The following is a 15697-nucleotide window of genomic DNA, read 5'->3' on the forward strand; positions in this document are numbered from 1 at the left end:
GGTGGCTCCAGGAGCAGTCGAACCAACTGTGGGTGATCTGAGATTGATTAGCCAGTGATATCTAAAAAAAAAAAGGTTGGCAGAAGATTCTAGGTTAGGGCTGTAGGCTAAAGCATAAACTCAGTAAATTGCAGATTATAAACACATTTATGAACAGCTGACTCTGTCACCAGAGTCAAACTTACCACACTGGCGGCAGGCTCCTTTGCATATATTCAAATGAGCACCCGCCAAACCAGGTTCCACGCTCAACGTGATACATTTTTGCTGCTATTATTATACTTGCAAAGAAACCCCAGAAGGCTGGGGCAATCAAAAATTGGAAATACAACTCAGTTTTCTTTCTCTCCACGGAAATCTTTAGTAAAAGGCGAAAGATTTGTACGTTCTGAAGAGAAAACAGAGCATAACCCAACGTAAGGCTATTCTCTCGGGTGGCTCCAGGAGCAGTCGAACCAACTGTGGGTGATCTGAGATTGATTAGCCAGTGATATCTAAAAAAAAAAAGGTTGGCAGAAGATTCTAGGTTAGGGCTGTAGGCTAAAGCATAAACTCAGTAAATTGCAGATTATAAACACATTTATGAACAGCTGACTCTGTCACCAGAGTCAAACTTACCACACTGGCGGCAGGCTCCTTTGCATATATTCAAATGAGCACCCGCCAAACCAGGTTCCACGCTCAACGTGATACATTTTTGCTGCTATTATTATACTTGCAAAGAAACCCCAGAAGGCTGGGGCAATCAAAAATTGGAAATACAACTCAGTTTTCTTTCTCTCCACGGAAATCTTTAGTAAAAGGCGAAAGATTTGTACGTTCTGAAGAGAAAACAGAGCATAACCCAACGTAAGGCTATTCTCTCGGGTGGCTCCAGGAGCAGTCGAACCAACTGTGGGTGATCTGAGATTGATTAGCCAGTGATATCTAAAAAAAAAAAGGTTGGCAGAAGATTCTAGGTTAGGGCTGTAGGCTAAAGCATAAACTCAGTAAATTGCAGATTATAAACACATTTATGAACAGCTGACTCTGTCACCAGAGTCAAACTTACCACACTGGCGGCAGGCTCCTTTGCATATATTCAAATGAGCACCCGCCAAACCAGGTTCCACGCTCAACGTGATACATTTTTGCTGCTATTATTATACTTGCAAAGAAACCCCAGAAGGCTGGGGCAATCAAAAATTGGAAATACAACTCAGTTTTCTTTCTCTCCACGGAAATCTTTAGTAAAAGGCGAAAGATTTGTACGTTCTGAAGAGAAAACAGAGCATAACCCAACGTAAGGCTATTCTCTCGGGTGGCTCCAGGAGCAGTCGAACCAACTGTGGGTGATCTGAGATTGATTAGCCAGTGATATCTAAAAAAAAAAAGGTTGGCAGAAGATTCTAGGTTAGGGCTGTAGGCTAAAGCATAAACTCAGTAAATTGCAGATTATAAACACATTTATGAACAGCTGACTCTGTCACCAGAGTCAAACTTACCACACTGGCGGCAGGCTCCTTTGCATATATTCAAATGAGCACCCGCCAAACCAGGTTCCACGCTCAACGTGATACATTTTTGCTGCTATTATTATACTTGCAAAGAAACCCCAGAAGGCTGGGGCAATCAAAAATTGGAAATACAACTCAGTTTTCTTTCTCTCCACGGAAATCTTTAGTAAAAGGCGAAAGATTTGTACGTTCTGAAGAGAAAACAGAGCATAACCCAACGTAAGGCTATTCTCTCGGGTGGCTCCAGGAGCAGTCGAACCAACTGTGGGTGATCTGAGATTGATTAGCCAGTGATATCTAAAAAAAAAAAGGTTGGCAGAAGATTCTAGGTTAGGGCTGTAGGCTAAAGCATAAACTCAGTAAATTGCAGATTATAAACACATTTATGAACAGCTGACTCTGTCACCAGAGTCAAACTTACCACACTGGCGGCAGGCTCCTTTGCATATATTCAAATGAGCACCCGCCAAACCAGGTTCCACGCTCAACGTGATACATTTTTGCTGCTATTATTATACTTGCAAAGAAACCCCAGAAGGCTGGGGCAATCAAAAATTGGAAATACAACTCAGTTTTCTTTCTCTCCACGGAAATCTTTAGTAAAAGGCGAAAGATTTGTACGTTCTGAAGAGAAAACAGAGCATAACCCAACGTAAGGCTATTCTCTCGGGTGGCTCCAGGAGCAGTCGAACCAACTGTGGGTGATCTGAGATTGATTAGCCAGTGATATCTAAAAAAAAAAAGGTTGGCAGAAGATTCTAGGTTAGGGCTGTAGGCTAAAGCATAAACTCAGTAAATTGCAGATTATAAACACATTTATGAACAGCTGACTCTGTCACCAGAGTCAAACTTACCACACTGGCGGCAGGCTCCTTTGCATATATTCAAATGAGCACCCGCCAAACCAGGTTCCACGCTCAACGTGATACATTTTTGCTGCTATTATTATACTTGCAAAGAAACCCCAGAAGGCTGGGGCAATCAAAAATTGGAAATACAACTCAGTTTTCTTTCTCTCCACGGAAATCTTTAGTAAAAGGCGAAAGATTTGTACGTTCTGAAGAGAAAACAGAGCATAACCCAACGTAAGGCTATTCTCTCGGGTGGCTCCAGGAGCAGTCGAACCAACTGTGGGTGATCTGAGATTGATTAGCCAGTGATATCTAAAAAAAAAAAGGTTGGCAGAAGATTCTAGGTTAGGGCTGTAGGCTAAAGCATAAACTCAGTAAATTGCAGATTATAAACACATTTATGAACAGCTGACTCTGTCACCAGAGTCAAACTTACCACACTGGCGGCAGGCTCCTTTGCATATATTCAAATGAGCACCCGCCAAACCAGGTTCCACGCTCAACGTGATACATTTTTGCTGCTATTATTATACTTGCAAAGAAACCCCAGAAGGCTGGGGCAATCAAAAATTGGAAATACAACTCAGTTTTCTTTCTCTCCACGGAAATCTTTAGTAAAAGGCGAAAGATTTGTACGTTCTGAAGAGAAAACAGAGCATAACCCAACGTAAGGCTATTCTCTCGGGTGGCTCCAGGAGCAGTCGAACCAACTGTGGGTGATCTGAGATTGATTAGCCAGTGATATCTAAAAAAAAAAAGGTTGGCAGAAGATTCTAGGTTAGGGCTGTAGGCTAAAGCATAAACTCAGTAAATTGCAGATTATAAACACATTTATGAACAGCTGACTCTGTCACCAGAGTCAAACTTACCACACTGGCGGCAGGCTCCTTTGCATATATTCAAATGAGCACCCGCCAAACCAGGTTCCACGCTCAACGTGATACATTTTTGCTGCTATTATTATACTTGCAAAGAAACCCCAGAAGGCTGGGGCAATCAAAAATTGGAAATACAACTCAGTTTTCTTTCTCTCCACGGAAATCTTTAGTAAAAGGCGAAAGATTTGTACGTTCTGAAGAGAAAACAGAGCATAACCCAACGTAAGGCTATTCTCTCGGGTGGCTCCAGGAGCAGTCGAACCAACTGTGGGTGATCTGAGATTGATTAGCCAGTGATATCTAAAAAAAAAAAGGTTGGCAGAAGATTCTAGGTTAGGGCTGTAGGCTAAAGCATAAACTCAGTAAATTGCAGATTATAAACACATTTATGAACAGCTGACTCTGTCACCAGAGTCAAACTTACCACACTGGCGGCAGGCTCCTTTGCATATATTCAAATGAGCACCCGCCAAACCAGGTTCCACGCTCAACGTGATACATTTTTGCTGCTATTATTATACTTGCAAAGAAACCCCAGAAGGCTGGGGCAATCAAAAATTGGAAATACAACTCAGTTTTCTTTCTCTCCACGGAAATCTTTAGTAAAAGGCGAAAGATTTGTACGTTCTGAAGAGAAAACAGAGCATAACCCAACGTAAGGCTATTCTCTCGGGTGGCTCCAGGAGCAGTCGAACCAACTGTGGGTGATCTGAGATTGATTAGCCAGTGATATCTAAAAAAAAAAAAGGTTGGCAGAAGATTCTAGGTTAGGGCTGTAGGCTAAAGCATAAACTCAGTAAATTGCAGATTATAAACACATTTATGAACAGCTGACTCTGTCACCAGAGTCAAACTTACCACACTGGCGGCAGGCTCCTTTGCATATATTCAAATGAGCACCCGCCAAACCAGGTTCCACGCTCAACGTGATACATTTTTGCTGCTATTATTATACTTGCAAAGAAACCCCAGAAGGCTGGGGCAATCAAAAATTGGAAATACAACTCAGTTTTCTTTCTCTCCACGGAAATCTTTAGTAAAAGGCGAAAGATTTGTACGTTCTGAAGAGAAAACAGAGCATAACCCAACGTAAGGCTATTCTCTCGGGTGGCTCCAGGAGCAGTCGAACCAACTGTGGGTGATCTGAGATTGATTAGCCAGTGATATCTAAAAAAAAAAAGGTTGGCAGAAGATTCTAGGTTAGGGCTGTAGGCTAAAGCATAAACTCAGTAAATTGCAGATTATAAACACATTTATGAACAGCTGACTCTGTCACCAGAGTCAAACTTACCACACTGGCGGCAGGCTCCTTTGCATATATTCAAATGAGCACCCGCCAAACCAGGTTCCACGCTCAACGTGATACATTTTTGCTGCTATTATTATACTTGCAAAGAAACCCCAGAAGGCTGGGGCAATCAAAAATTGGAAATACAACTCAGTTTTCTTTCTCTCCACGGAAATCTTTAGTAAAAGGCGAAAGATTTGTACGTTCTGAAGAGAAAACAGAGCATAACCCAACGTAAGGTTATTCTCTCGGGTGGCTCCAGGAGCAGTCGAACCAACTGTGGGTGATCTGAGATTGATTAGCCAGTGATATCTAAAAAAAAAAAGGTTGGCAGAAGATTCTAGGTTAGGGCTGTAGGCTAAAGCATAAACTCAGTAAATTGCAGATTATAAACACATTTATGAACAGCTGACTCTGTCACCAGAGTCAAACTTACCACACTGGCGGCAGGCTCCTTTGCATATATTCAAATGAGCACCCGCCAAACCAGGTTCCACGCTCAACGTGATACATTTTTGCTGCTATTATTATACTTGCAAAGAAACCCCAGAAGGCTGGGGCAATCAAAAATTGGAAATACAACTCAGTTTTCTTTCTCTCCACGGAAATCTTTAGTAAAAGGCAAAAGATTTGTACGTTCTGAAGAGAAAACAGAGCATAACCCAACGTAAGGCTATTCTCTCGGGTGGCTCCAGGAGCAGTCGAACCAACTGTGGGTGATCTGAGATTGATTAGCCAGTGATATCTAAAAAAAAAAAAGGTTGGCAGAAGATTCTAGGTTAGGGCTGTAGGCTAAAGCATAAACTCAGTAAATTGCAGATTATAAACACATTTATGAACAGCTGACTCTGTCACCAGAGTCAAACTTACCACACTGGCGGCAGGCTCCTTTGCATATATTCAAATGAGCACCCGCCAAACCAGGTTCCACGCTCAACGTGATACATTTTTGCTGCTATTATTATACTTGCAAAGAAACCCCAGAAGGCTGGGGCAATCAAAAATTGGAAATACAACTCAGTTTTCTTTCTCTCCACGGAAATCTTTAGTAAAAGGCGAAAGATTTGTACGTTCTGAAGAGAAAACAGAGCATAACCCAACGTAAGGCTATTCTCTCGGGTGGCTCCAGGAGCAGTCGAACCAACTGTGGGTGATCTGAGATTGATTAGCCAGTGATATCTAAAAAAAAAAAGGTTGGCAGAAGATTCTAGGTTAGGGCTGTAGGCTAAAGCATAAACTCAGTAAATTGCAGATTATAAACACATTTATGAACAGCTGACTCTGTCACCAGAGTCAAACTTACCACACTGGCGGCAGGCTCCTTTGCATATATTCAAATGAGCACCCGCCAAACCAGGTTCCACGCTCAACGTGATACATTTTTGCTGCTATTATTATACTTGCAAAGAAACCCCAGAAGGCTGGGGCAATCAAAAATTGGAAATACAACTCAGTTTTCTTTCTCTCCACGGAAATCTTTAGTAAAAGGCGAAAGATTTGTACGTTCTGAAGAGAAAACAGAGCATAACCCAACGTAAGGTTATTCTCTCGGGTGGCTCCAGGAGCAGTCGAACCAACTGTGGGTGATCTGAGATTGATTAGCCAGTGATATCTAAAAAAAAAAAGGTTGGCAGAAGATTCTAGGTTAGGGCTGTAGGCTAAAGCATAAACTCAGTAAATTGCAGATTATAAACACATTTATGAACAGCTGACTCTGTCACCAGAGTCAAACTTACCACACTGGCGGCAGGCTCCTTTGCATATATTCAAATGAGCACCCGCCAAACCAGGTTCCACGCTCAACGTGATACATTTTTGCTGCTATTATTATACTTGCAAAGAAACCCCAGAAGGCTGGGGCAATCAAAAATTGGAAATACAACTCAGTTTTCTTTCTCTCCACGGAAATCTTTAGTAAAAGGCGAAAGATTTGTACGTTCTGAAGAGAAAACAGAGCTTAACCCAACGTAAGGCTATTCTCTCGGGTGGCTCCAGGAGCAGTCGAACCAACTGTGGGTGATCTGAGATTGATTAGCCAGTGATATCTAAAAAAAAAAAGGTTGGCAGAAGATTCTAGGTTAGGGCTGTAGGCTAAAGCATAAACTCAGTAAATTGCAGATTATAAACACATTTATGAACAGCTGACTCTGTCACCAGAGTCAAACTTACCACACTGGCGGCAGGCTCCTTTGCATATATTCAAATGAGCACCCGCCAAACCAGGTTCCACGCTCAACGTGATACATTTTTGCTGCTATTATTATACTTGCAAAGAAACCCCAGAAGGCTGGGGCAATCAAAAATTGGAAATACAACTCAGTTTTCTTTCTCTCCACGGAAATCTTTAGTAAAAGGCGAAAGATTTGTACGTTCTGAAGAGAAAACAGAGCATAACCCAACGTAAGGCTATTCTCTCGGGTGGCTCCAGGAGCAGTCGAACCAACTGTGGGTGATCTGAGATTGATTAGCCAGTGATATCTAAAAAAAAAAAGGTTGGCAGAAGATTCTAGGTTAGGGCTGTAGGCTAAAGCATAAACTCAGTAAATTGCAGATTATAAACACATTTATGAACAGCTGACTCTGTCACCAGAGTCAAACTTACCACACTGGCGGCAGGCTCCTTTGCATATATTCAAATGAGCACCCGCCAAACCAGGTTCCACGCTCAACGTGATACATTTTTGCTGCTATTATTATACTTGCAAAGAAACCCCAGAAGGCTGGGGCAATCAAAAATTGGAAATACAACTCAGTTTTCTTTCTCTCCACGGAAATCTTTAGTAAAAGGCGAAAGATTTGTACGTTCTGAAGAGAAAACAGAGCATAACCCAACGTAAGGCTATTCTCTCGGGTGGCTCCAGGAGCAGTCGAACCAACTGTGGGTGATCTGAGATTGATTAGCCAGTGATATCTAAAAAAAAAAAGGTTGGCAGAAGATTCTAGGTTAGGGCTGTAGGCTAAAGCATAAACTCAGTAAATTGCAGATTATAAACACATTTATGAACAGCTGACTCTGTCACCAGAGTCAAACTTACCACACTGGCGGCAGGCTCCTTTGCATATATTCAAATGAGCACCCGCCAAACCAGGTTCCACGCTCAACGTGATACATTTTTGCTGCTATTATTATACTTGCAAAGAAACCCCAGAAGGCTGGGGCAATCAAAAATTGGAAATACAACTCAGTTTTCTTTCTCTCCACGGAAATCTTTAGTAAAAGGCGAAAGATTTGTACGTTCTGAAGAGAAAACAGAGCATAACCCAACGTAAGGCTATTCTCTCGGGTGGCTCCAGGAGCAGTCGAACCAACTGTGGGTGATCTGAGATTGATTAGCCAGTGATATCTAAAAAAAAAAAGGTTGGCAGAAGATTCTAGGTTAGGGCTGTAGGCTAAAGCATAAACTCAGTAAATTGCAGATTATAAACACATTTATGAACAGCTGACTCTGTCACCAGAGTCAAACTTACCACACTGGCGGCAGGCTCCTTTGCATATATTCAAATGAGCACCCGCCAAACCAGGTTCCACGCTCAACGTGATACATTTTTGCTGCTATTATTATACTTGCAAAGAAACCCCAGAAGGCTGGGGCAATCAAAAATTGGAAATACAACTCAGTTTTCTTTCTCTCCACGGAAATCTTTAGTAAAAGGCGAAAGATTTGTACGTTCTGAAGAGAAAACAGAGCATAACCCAACGTAAGGCTATTCTCTCGGGTGGCTCCAGGAGCAGTCGAACCAACTGTGGGTGATCTGAGATTGATTAGCCAGTGATATCTAAAAAAAAAAAGGTTGGCAGAAGATTCTAGGTTAGGGCTGTAGGCTAAAGCATAAACTCAGTAAATTGCAGATTATAAACACATTTATGAACAGCTGACTCTGTCACCAGAGTCAAACTTACCACACTGGCGGCAGGCTCCTTTGCATATATTCAAATGAGCACCCGCCAAACCAGGTTCCACGCTCAACGTGATACATTTTTGCTGCTATTATTATACTTGCAAAGAAACCCCAGAAGGCTGGGGCAATCAAAAATTGGAAATACAACTCAGTTTTCTTTCTCTCCACGGAAATCTTTAGTAAAAGGCGAAAGATTTGTACGTTCTGAAGAGAAAACAGAGCATAACCCAACGTAAGGTTATTCTCTCGGGTGGCTCCAGGAGCAGTCGAAACAACTGTGGGTGATCTGAGATTGATTAGCCAGTGATATCTAAAAAAAAAAAGGTTGGCAGAAGATTCTAGGTTAGGGCTGTAGGCTAAAGCATAAACTCAGTAAATTGCAGATTATAAACACATTTATGAACAGCTGACTCTGTCACCAGAGTCAAACTTACCACACTGGCGGCAGGCTCCTTTGCATATATTCAAATGAGCACCCGCCAAACCAGGTTCCACGCTCAACGTGATACATTTTTGCTGCTATTATTATACTTGCAAAGAAACCCCAGAAGGCTGGGGCAATCAAAAATTGGAAATACAACTCAGTTTTCTTTCTCTCCACGGAAATCTTTAGTAAAAGGCGAAAGATTTGTACGTTCTGAAGAGAAAACAGAGCATAACCCAACGTAAGGCTATTCTCTCGGGTGGCTCCAGGAGCAGTCGAACCAACTGTGGGTGATCTGAGATTGATTAGCCAGTGATATCTAAAAAAAAAAAGGTTGGCAGAAGATTCTAGGTTAGGGCTGTAGGCTAAAGCATAAACTCAGTAAATTGCAGATTATAAACACATTTATGAACAGCTGACTCTGTCACCAGAGTCAAACTTACCACACTGGCGGCAGGCTCCTTTGCATATATTCAAATGAGCACCCGCCAAACCAGGTTCCACGCTCAACGTGATACATTTTTGCTGCTATTATTATACTTGCAAAGAAACCCCAGAAGGCTGGGGCAATCAAAAATTGGAAATACAACTCAGTTTTCTTTCTCTCCACGGAAATCTTTAGTAGAAGGCGAAAGATTTGCACGTTCTGAAGAGAAAACAGAGCATAACCCAACGTAAGGCTATTCTCTCGGGTGGCTCCAGGAGCAGTCGAACCAACTGTGGGTGATCTGAGATTGATTAGCCAGTGATATCTAAAAAAAAAAAGGTTGGCAGAAGATTCTAGGTTAGGGCTGTAGGCTAAAGCATAAACTCAGTAAATTGCAGATTATAAACACATTTATGAACAGCTGACTCTGTCACCAGAGTCAAACTTACCACACTGGCGGCAGGCTCCTTTGCATATATTCAAATGAGCACCCGCCAAACCAGGTTCCACGCTCAACGTGATACATTTTTGCTGCTATTATTATACTTGCAAAGAAACCCCAGAAGGCTGGGGCAATCAAAAATTGGAAATACAACTCAGTTTTCTTTCTCTCCACGGAAATCTTTAGTAAAAGGCGAAAGATTTGTACGTTCTGAAGAGAAAACAGAGCATAACCCAACGTAAGGCTATTCTCTCGGGTGGCTCCAGGAGCAGTCGAACCAACTGTGGGTGATCTGAGATTGATTAGCCAGTGATATCTAAAAAAAAAAAGGTTGGCAGAAGATTCTAGGTTAGGGCTGTAGGCTAAAGCATAAACTCAGTAAATTGCAGATTATAAACACATTTATGAACAGCTGACTCTGTCACCAGAGTCAAACTTACCACACTGGCGGCAGGCTCCTTTGCATATATTCAAATGAGCACCCGCCAAACCAGGTTCCACGCTCAACGTGATACATTTTTGCTGCTATTATTATACTTGCAAAGAAACCCCAGAAGGCTGGGGCAATCAAAAATTGGAAATACAACTCAGTTTTCTTTCTCTCCACGGAAATCTTTAGTAAAAGGCGAAAGATTTGTACGTTCTGAAGAGAAAACAGAGCATAACCCAACGTAAGGCTATTCTCTCGGGTGGCTCCAGGAGCAGTCGAACCAACTGTGGGTGATCTGAGATTGATTAGCCAGTGATATCTAAAAAAAAAAAGGTTGGCAGAAGATTCTAGGTTAGGGCTGTAGGCTAAAGCATAAACTCAGTAAATTGCAGATTATAAACACATTTATGAACAGCTGACTCTGTCACCAGAGTCAAACTTACCACACTGGCGGCAGGCTCCTTTGCATATATTCAAATGAGCACCCGCCAAACCAGGTTCCACGCTCAACGTGATACATTTTTGCTGCTATTATTATACTTGCAAAGAAACCCCAGAAGGCTGGGGCAATCAAAAATTGGAAATACAACTCAGTTTTCTTTCTCTCCACGGAAATCTTTAGTAAAAGGCGAAAGATTTGTACGTTCTGAAGAGAAAACAGAGCATAACCCAACGTAAGGTTATTCTCTCGGGTGGCTCCAGGAGCAGTCGAACCAACTGTGGGTGATCTGAGATTGATTAGCCAGTGATATCTAAAAAAAAAAAGGTTGGCAGAAGATTCTAGGTTAGGGCTGTAGGCTAAAGCATAAACTCAGTAAATTGCAGATTATAAACACATTTATGAACAGCTGACTCTGTCACCAGAGTCAAACTTACCACACTGGCGGCAGGCTCCTTTGCATATATTCAAATGAGCACCCGCCAAACCAGGTTCCACGCTCAACGTGATACATTTTTGCTGCTATTATTATACTTGCAAAGAAACCCCAGAAGGCTGGGGCAATCAAAAATTGGAAATACAACTCAGTTTTCTTTCTCTCCACGGAAATCTTTAGTAAAAGGCGAAAGATTTGTACGTTCTGAAGAGAAAACAGAGCATAACCCAACGTAAGGCTATTCTCTCGGGTGGCTCCAGGAGCAGTCGAACCAACTGTGGGTGATCTGAGATTGATTAGCCAGTGATATCTAAAAAAAAAAAGGTTGGCAGAAGATTCTAGGTTAGGGCTGTAGGCTAAAGCATAAACTCAGTAAATTGCAGATTATAAACACATTTATGAACAGCTGACTCTGTCACCAGAGTCAAACTTACCACACTGGCGGCAGGCTCCTTTGCATATATTCAAATGAGCACCCGCCAAACCAGGTTCCACGCTCAACGTGATACATTTTTGCTGCTATTATTATACTTGCAAAGAAACCCCAGAAGGCTGGGGCAATCAAAAATTGGAAATACAACTCAGTTTTCTTTCTCTCCACGGAAATCTTTAGTAAAAGGCGAAAGATTTGTACGTTCTGAAGAGAAAACAGAGCATAACCCAACGTAAGGCTATTCTCTCGGGTGGCTCCAGGAGCAGTCGAACCAACTGTGGGTGATCTGAGATTGATTAGCCAGTGATATCTAAAAAAAAAAAGGTTGGCAGAAGATTCTAGGTTAGGGCTGTAGGCTAAAGCATAAACTCAGTAAATTGCAGATTATAAACACATTTATGAACAGCTGACTCTGTCACCAGAGTCAAACTTACCACACTGGCGGCAGGCTCCTTTGCATATATTCAAATGAGCACCCGCCAAACCAGGTTCCACGCTCAACGTGATACATTTTTGCTGCTATTATTATACTTGCAAAGAAACCCCAGAAGGCTGGGGCAATCAAAAATTGGAAATACAACTCAGTTTTCTTTCTCTCCACGGAAATCTTTAGTAAAAGGCGAAAGATTTGTACGTTCTGAAGAGAAAACAGAGCATAACCCAACGTAAGGCTATTCTCTCGGGTGGCTCCAGGAGCAGTCGAACCAACTGTGGGTGATCTGAGATTGATTAGCCAGTGATATCTAAAAAAAAAAAGGTTGGCAGAAGATTCTAGGTTAGGGCTGTAGGCTAAAGCATAAACTCAGTAAATTGCAGATTATAAACACATTTATGAACAGCTGACTCTGTCACCAGAGTCAAACTTACCACACTGGCGGCAGGCTCCTTTGCATATATTCAAATGAGCACCCGCCAAACCAGGTTCCACGCTCAACGTGATACATTTTTGCTGCTATTATTATACTTGCAAAGAAACCCCAGAAGGCTGGGGCAATCAAAAATTGGAAATACAACTCAGTTTTCTTTCTCTCCACGGAAATCTTTAGTAAAAGGCGAAAGATTTGTACGTTCTGAAGAGAAAACAGAGCATAACCCAACGTAAGGCTATTCTCTCGGGTGGCTCCAGGAGCAGTCGAACCAACTGTGGGTGATCTGAGATTGATTAGCCAGTGATATCTAAAAAAAAAAAGGTTGGCAGAAGATTCTAGGTTAGGGCTGTAGGCTAAAGCATAAACTCAGTAAATTGCAGATTATAAACACATTTATGAACAGCTGACTCTGTCACCAGAGTCAAACTTACCACACTGGCGGCAGGCTCCTTTGCATATATTCAAATGAGCACCCGCCAAACCAGGTTCCACGCTCAACGTGATACATTTTTGCTGCTATTATTATACTTGCAAAGAAACCCCAGAAGGCTGGGGCAATCAAAAATTGGAAATACAACTCAGTTTTCTTTCTCTCCACGGAAATCTTTAGTAAAAGGCGAAAGATTTGTACGTTCTGAAGAGAAAACAGAGCATAACCCAACGTAAGGCTATTCTCTCGGGTGGCTCCAGGAGCAGTCGAACCAACTGTGGGTGATCTGAGATTGATTAGCCAGTGATATCTAAAAAAAAAAAGGTTGGCAGAAGATTCTAGGTTAGGGCTGTAGGCTAAAGCATAAACTCAGTAAATTGCAGATTATAAACACATTTATGAACAGCTGACTCTGTCACCAGAGTCAAACTTACCACACTGGCGGCAGGCTCCTTTGCATATATTCAAATGAGCACCCGCCAAACCAGGTTCCACGCTCAACGTGATACATTTTTGCTGCTATTATTATACTTGCAAAGAAACCCCAGAAGGCTGGGGCAATCAAAAATTGGAAATACAACTCAGTTTTCTTTCTCTCCACGGAAATCTTTAGTAAAAGGCGAAAGATTTGTACGTTCTGAAGAGAAAACAGAGCATAACCCAACGTAAGGTTATTCTCTCGGGTGGCTCCAGGAGCAGTCGAACCAACTGTGGGTGATCTGAGATTGATTAGCCAGTGATATCTAAAAAAAAAAAGGTTGGCAGAAGATTCTAGGTTAGGGCTGTAGGCTAAAGCATAAACTCAGTAAATTGCAGATTATAAACACATTTATGAACAGCTGACTCTGTCACCAGAGTCAAACTTACCACACTGGCGGCAGGCTCCTTTGCATATATTCAAATGAGCACCCGCCAAACCAGGTTCCACGCTCAACGTGATACATTTTTGCTGCTATTATTATACTTGCAAAGAAACCCCAGAAGGCTGGGGCAATCAAAAATTGGAAATACAACTCAGTTTTCTTTCTCTCCACGGAAATCTTTAGTAAAAGGCGAAAGATTTGTACGTTCTGAAGAGAAAACAGAGCATAACCCAACGTAAGGCTATTCTCTCGGGTGGCTCCAGGAGCAGTCGAACCAACTGTGGGTGATCTGAGATTGATTAGCCAGTGATATCTAAAAAAAAAAAGGTTGGCAGAAGATTCTAGGTTAGGGCTGTAGGCTAAAGCATAAACTCAGTAAATTGCAGATTATAAACACATTTATGAACAGCTGACTCTGTCACCAGAGTCAAACTTACCACACTGGCGGCAGGCTCCTTTGCATATATTCAAATGAGCACCCGCCAAACCAGGTTCCACGCTCAACGTGATACATTTTTGCTGCTATTATTATACTTGCAAAGAAACCCCAGAAGGCTGGGGCAATCAAAAATTGGAAATACAACTCAGTTTTCTTTCTCTCCACGGAAATCTTTAGTAAAAGGCGAAAGATTTGTACGTTCTGAAGAGAAAACAGAGCATAACCCAACGTAAGGTTATTCTCTCGGGTGGCTCCAGGAGCAGTCGAAACAACTGTGGGTGATCTGAGATTGATTAGCCAGTGATATCTAAAAAAAAAAAGGTTGGCAGAAGATTCTAGGTTAGGGCTGTAGGCTAAAGCATAAACTCAGTAAATTGCAGATTATAAACACATTTATGAACAGCTGACTCTGTCACCAGAGTCAAACTTACCACACTGGCGGCAGGCTCCTTTGCATATATTCAAATGAGCACCCGCCAAACCAGGTTCCACGCTCAACGTGATACATTTTTGCTGCTATTATTATACTTGCAAAGAAACCCCAGAAGGCTGGGGCAATCAAAAATTGGAAATACAACTCAGTTTTCTTTCTCTCCACGGAAATCTTTAGTAAAAGGCGAAAGATTTGTACGTTCTGAAGAGAAAACAGAGCATAACCCAACGTAAGGCTATTCTCTCGGGTGGCTCCAGGAGCAGTCGAACCAACTGTGGGTGATCTGAGATTGATTAGCCAGTGATATCTAAAAAAAAAAAGGTTGGCAGAAGATTCTAGGTTAGGGCTGTAGGCTAAAGCATAAACTCAGTAAATTGCAGATTATAAACACATTTATGAACAGCTGACTCTGTCACCAGAGTCAAACTTACCACACTGGCGGCAGGCTCCTTTGCATATATTCAAATGAGCACCCGCCAAACCAGGTTCCACGCTCAACGTGATACATTTTTGCTGCTATTATTATACTTGCAAAGAAACCCCAGAAGGCTGGGGCAATCAAAAATTGGAAATACAACTCAGTTTTCTTTCTCTCCACGGAAATCTTTAGTAAAAGGCGAAAGATTTGTACGTTCTGAAGAGAAAACAGAGCATAACCCAACGTAAGGCTATTCTCTCGGGTGGCTCCAGGAGCAGTCGAACCAACTGTGGGTGATCTGAGATTGATTAGCCAGTGATATCTAAAAAAAAAAAGGTTGGCAGAAGATTCTAGGTTAGGGCTGTAGGCTAAAGCATAAACTCAGTAAATTGCAGATTATAAACACATTTATGAACAGCTGACTCTGTCACCAGAGTCAAACTTACCACACTGGCGGCAGGCTCCTTTGCATATATTCAAATGAGCACCCGCCAAACCAGGTTCCACGCTCAACGTGATACATTTTTGCTGCTATTATTATACTTGCAAAGAAACCCCAGAAGGCTGGGGCAATCAAAAATTGGAAATACAACTCAGTTTTCTTTCTCTCCACGGAAATCTTTAGTAAAAGGCGAAAGATTTGTACGTTCTGAAGAGAAAACAGAGCATAACCCAACGTAAGGCTATTCTCTCGGGTGGCTCCAGGAGCAGTCGAACCAACTGTGGGTGATCTGAGATTGATTAGCCAGTGATATCTAAAAAAAAAAAGGTTGGCAGAAGATTCTAGGTTAGGGCTGTAGG

The 15697-nt window shown here is 42.0% G+C and overlaps 36 non-coding genes across 36 annotated transcripts; all 36 read right to left on the bottom strand.

The window, feature by feature from the left end:
- Positions 1–291: 291 nt before the first annotated feature.
- Positions 292–408, bottom strand: LOC137505125 (U5 spliceosomal RNA). Its single transcript, XR_011019746.1, has one exon. It is a non-coding gene; the product is annotated as a U5 spliceosomal RNA (small nuclear RNA).
- A 316-nt stretch (positions 409–724) lies between these two features.
- LOC137505127 (U5 spliceosomal RNA) lies at positions 725–841 on the bottom strand. The gene has a single exon (XR_011019748.1). It is a non-coding gene; the product is annotated as a U5 spliceosomal RNA (small nuclear RNA).
- A 316-nt stretch (positions 842–1157) lies between these two features.
- Positions 1158–1274, bottom strand: LOC137505128 (U5 spliceosomal RNA). Its single transcript, XR_011019749.1, has one exon. It is a non-coding gene; the product is annotated as a U5 spliceosomal RNA (small nuclear RNA).
- Positions 1275–1590: 316 nt separating this feature from the next.
- Positions 1591–1707, bottom strand: LOC137505129 (U5 spliceosomal RNA). Its single transcript, XR_011019750.1, has one exon. It is a non-coding gene; the product is annotated as a U5 spliceosomal RNA (small nuclear RNA).
- Positions 1708–2023: 316 nt separating this feature from the next.
- On the bottom strand, positions 2024–2140 carry LOC137505130 (U5 spliceosomal RNA). Its single transcript, XR_011019751.1, has one exon. It is a non-coding gene; the product is annotated as a U5 spliceosomal RNA (small nuclear RNA).
- Positions 2141–2456: 316 nt separating this feature from the next.
- LOC137505131 (U5 spliceosomal RNA) lies at positions 2457–2573 on the bottom strand. The gene has a single exon (XR_011019752.1). It is a non-coding gene; the product is annotated as a U5 spliceosomal RNA (small nuclear RNA).
- Positions 2574–2889: 316 nt separating this feature from the next.
- Positions 2890–3006, bottom strand: LOC137505132 (U5 spliceosomal RNA). The gene has a single exon (XR_011019753.1). It is a non-coding gene; the product is annotated as a U5 spliceosomal RNA (small nuclear RNA).
- A 316-nt stretch (positions 3007–3322) lies between these two features.
- LOC137505133 (U5 spliceosomal RNA) lies at positions 3323–3439 on the bottom strand. Its single transcript, XR_011019754.1, has one exon. It is a non-coding gene; the product is annotated as a U5 spliceosomal RNA (small nuclear RNA).
- Positions 3440–3755: 316 nt separating this feature from the next.
- LOC137505134 (U5 spliceosomal RNA) lies at positions 3756–3872 on the bottom strand. Its single transcript, XR_011019755.1, has one exon. It is a non-coding gene; the product is annotated as a U5 spliceosomal RNA (small nuclear RNA).
- Positions 3873–4189: 317 nt separating this feature from the next.
- Positions 4190–4306, bottom strand: LOC137505135 (U5 spliceosomal RNA). Its single transcript, XR_011019756.1, has one exon. It is a non-coding gene; the product is annotated as a U5 spliceosomal RNA (small nuclear RNA).
- Positions 4307–4622: 316 nt separating this feature from the next.
- Positions 4623–4739, bottom strand: LOC137505136 (U5 spliceosomal RNA). The gene has a single exon (XR_011019757.1). It is a non-coding gene; the product is annotated as a U5 spliceosomal RNA (small nuclear RNA).
- Positions 4740–5055: 316 nt separating this feature from the next.
- LOC137505257 (U5 spliceosomal RNA) lies at positions 5056–5172 on the bottom strand. The gene has a single exon (XR_011019878.1). It is a non-coding gene; the product is annotated as a U5 spliceosomal RNA (small nuclear RNA).
- A 317-nt stretch (positions 5173–5489) lies between these two features.
- On the bottom strand, positions 5490–5606 carry LOC137505138 (U5 spliceosomal RNA). The gene has a single exon (XR_011019759.1). It is a non-coding gene; the product is annotated as a U5 spliceosomal RNA (small nuclear RNA).
- Positions 5607–5922: 316 nt separating this feature from the next.
- LOC137505139 (U5 spliceosomal RNA) lies at positions 5923–6039 on the bottom strand. Its single transcript, XR_011019760.1, has one exon. It is a non-coding gene; the product is annotated as a U5 spliceosomal RNA (small nuclear RNA).
- Positions 6040–6355: 316 nt separating this feature from the next.
- On the bottom strand, positions 6356–6472 carry LOC137505265 (U5 spliceosomal RNA). The gene has a single exon (XR_011019885.1). It is a non-coding gene; the product is annotated as a U5 spliceosomal RNA (small nuclear RNA).
- Positions 6473–6788: 316 nt separating this feature from the next.
- LOC137505140 (U5 spliceosomal RNA) lies at positions 6789–6905 on the bottom strand. The gene has a single exon (XR_011019761.1). It is a non-coding gene; the product is annotated as a U5 spliceosomal RNA (small nuclear RNA).
- A 316-nt stretch (positions 6906–7221) lies between these two features.
- Positions 7222–7338, bottom strand: LOC137505141 (U5 spliceosomal RNA). Its single transcript, XR_011019762.1, has one exon. It is a non-coding gene; the product is annotated as a U5 spliceosomal RNA (small nuclear RNA).
- Positions 7339–7654: 316 nt separating this feature from the next.
- Positions 7655–7771, bottom strand: LOC137505142 (U5 spliceosomal RNA). The gene has a single exon (XR_011019763.1). It is a non-coding gene; the product is annotated as a U5 spliceosomal RNA (small nuclear RNA).
- A 316-nt stretch (positions 7772–8087) lies between these two features.
- Positions 8088–8204, bottom strand: LOC137505143 (U5 spliceosomal RNA). Its single transcript, XR_011019764.1, has one exon. It is a non-coding gene; the product is annotated as a U5 spliceosomal RNA (small nuclear RNA).
- Positions 8205–8520: 316 nt separating this feature from the next.
- LOC137505144 (U5 spliceosomal RNA) lies at positions 8521–8637 on the bottom strand. Its single transcript, XR_011019765.1, has one exon. It is a non-coding gene; the product is annotated as a U5 spliceosomal RNA (small nuclear RNA).
- Positions 8638–8953: 316 nt separating this feature from the next.
- On the bottom strand, positions 8954–9070 carry LOC137505145 (U5 spliceosomal RNA). The gene has a single exon (XR_011019766.1). It is a non-coding gene; the product is annotated as a U5 spliceosomal RNA (small nuclear RNA).
- A 316-nt stretch (positions 9071–9386) lies between these two features.
- LOC137505429 (U5 spliceosomal RNA) lies at positions 9387–9503 on the bottom strand. Its single transcript, XR_011020044.1, has one exon. It is a non-coding gene; the product is annotated as a U5 spliceosomal RNA (small nuclear RNA).
- A 316-nt stretch (positions 9504–9819) lies between these two features.
- Positions 9820–9936, bottom strand: LOC137505146 (U5 spliceosomal RNA). Its single transcript, XR_011019767.1, has one exon. It is a non-coding gene; the product is annotated as a U5 spliceosomal RNA (small nuclear RNA).
- Positions 9937–10252: 316 nt separating this feature from the next.
- LOC137505147 (U5 spliceosomal RNA) lies at positions 10253–10369 on the bottom strand. Its single transcript, XR_011019768.1, has one exon. It is a non-coding gene; the product is annotated as a U5 spliceosomal RNA (small nuclear RNA).
- A 316-nt stretch (positions 10370–10685) lies between these two features.
- LOC137505149 (U5 spliceosomal RNA) lies at positions 10686–10802 on the bottom strand. The gene has a single exon (XR_011019770.1). It is a non-coding gene; the product is annotated as a U5 spliceosomal RNA (small nuclear RNA).
- Positions 10803–11118: 316 nt separating this feature from the next.
- LOC137505150 (U5 spliceosomal RNA) lies at positions 11119–11235 on the bottom strand. Its single transcript, XR_011019771.1, has one exon. It is a non-coding gene; the product is annotated as a U5 spliceosomal RNA (small nuclear RNA).
- A 316-nt stretch (positions 11236–11551) lies between these two features.
- On the bottom strand, positions 11552–11668 carry LOC137505151 (U5 spliceosomal RNA). Its single transcript, XR_011019772.1, has one exon. It is a non-coding gene; the product is annotated as a U5 spliceosomal RNA (small nuclear RNA).
- A 316-nt stretch (positions 11669–11984) lies between these two features.
- LOC137505152 (U5 spliceosomal RNA) lies at positions 11985–12101 on the bottom strand. Its single transcript, XR_011019773.1, has one exon. It is a non-coding gene; the product is annotated as a U5 spliceosomal RNA (small nuclear RNA).
- Positions 12102–12417: 316 nt separating this feature from the next.
- Positions 12418–12534, bottom strand: LOC137505153 (U5 spliceosomal RNA). The gene has a single exon (XR_011019774.1). It is a non-coding gene; the product is annotated as a U5 spliceosomal RNA (small nuclear RNA).
- A 316-nt stretch (positions 12535–12850) lies between these two features.
- LOC137505154 (U5 spliceosomal RNA) lies at positions 12851–12967 on the bottom strand. The gene has a single exon (XR_011019775.1). It is a non-coding gene; the product is annotated as a U5 spliceosomal RNA (small nuclear RNA).
- A 316-nt stretch (positions 12968–13283) lies between these two features.
- On the bottom strand, positions 13284–13400 carry LOC137505155 (U5 spliceosomal RNA). The gene has a single exon (XR_011019776.1). It is a non-coding gene; the product is annotated as a U5 spliceosomal RNA (small nuclear RNA).
- Positions 13401–13716: 316 nt separating this feature from the next.
- On the bottom strand, positions 13717–13833 carry LOC137505156 (U5 spliceosomal RNA). Its single transcript, XR_011019777.1, has one exon. It is a non-coding gene; the product is annotated as a U5 spliceosomal RNA (small nuclear RNA).
- A 316-nt stretch (positions 13834–14149) lies between these two features.
- On the bottom strand, positions 14150–14266 carry LOC137505157 (U5 spliceosomal RNA). Its single transcript, XR_011019778.1, has one exon. It is a non-coding gene; the product is annotated as a U5 spliceosomal RNA (small nuclear RNA).
- Positions 14267–14582: 316 nt separating this feature from the next.
- LOC137505158 (U5 spliceosomal RNA) lies at positions 14583–14699 on the bottom strand. The gene has a single exon (XR_011019779.1). It is a non-coding gene; the product is annotated as a U5 spliceosomal RNA (small nuclear RNA).
- A 316-nt stretch (positions 14700–15015) lies between these two features.
- LOC137505160 (U5 spliceosomal RNA) lies at positions 15016–15132 on the bottom strand. The gene has a single exon (XR_011019781.1). It is a non-coding gene; the product is annotated as a U5 spliceosomal RNA (small nuclear RNA).
- A 316-nt stretch (positions 15133–15448) lies between these two features.
- Positions 15449–15565, bottom strand: LOC137505161 (U5 spliceosomal RNA). The gene has a single exon (XR_011019782.1). It is a non-coding gene; the product is annotated as a U5 spliceosomal RNA (small nuclear RNA).
- Positions 15566–15697: the final 132 nt, after the last annotated feature.

Source organism: Hyperolius riggenbachi, chromosome 4, assembly GCF_040937935.1.
Source record: "Hyperolius riggenbachi isolate aHypRig1 chromosome 4, aHypRig1.pri, whole genome shotgun sequence".
Classification (NCBI taxonomy): Eukaryota; Metazoa; Chordata; class Amphibia; order Anura; family Hyperoliidae; genus Hyperolius; species Hyperolius riggenbachi.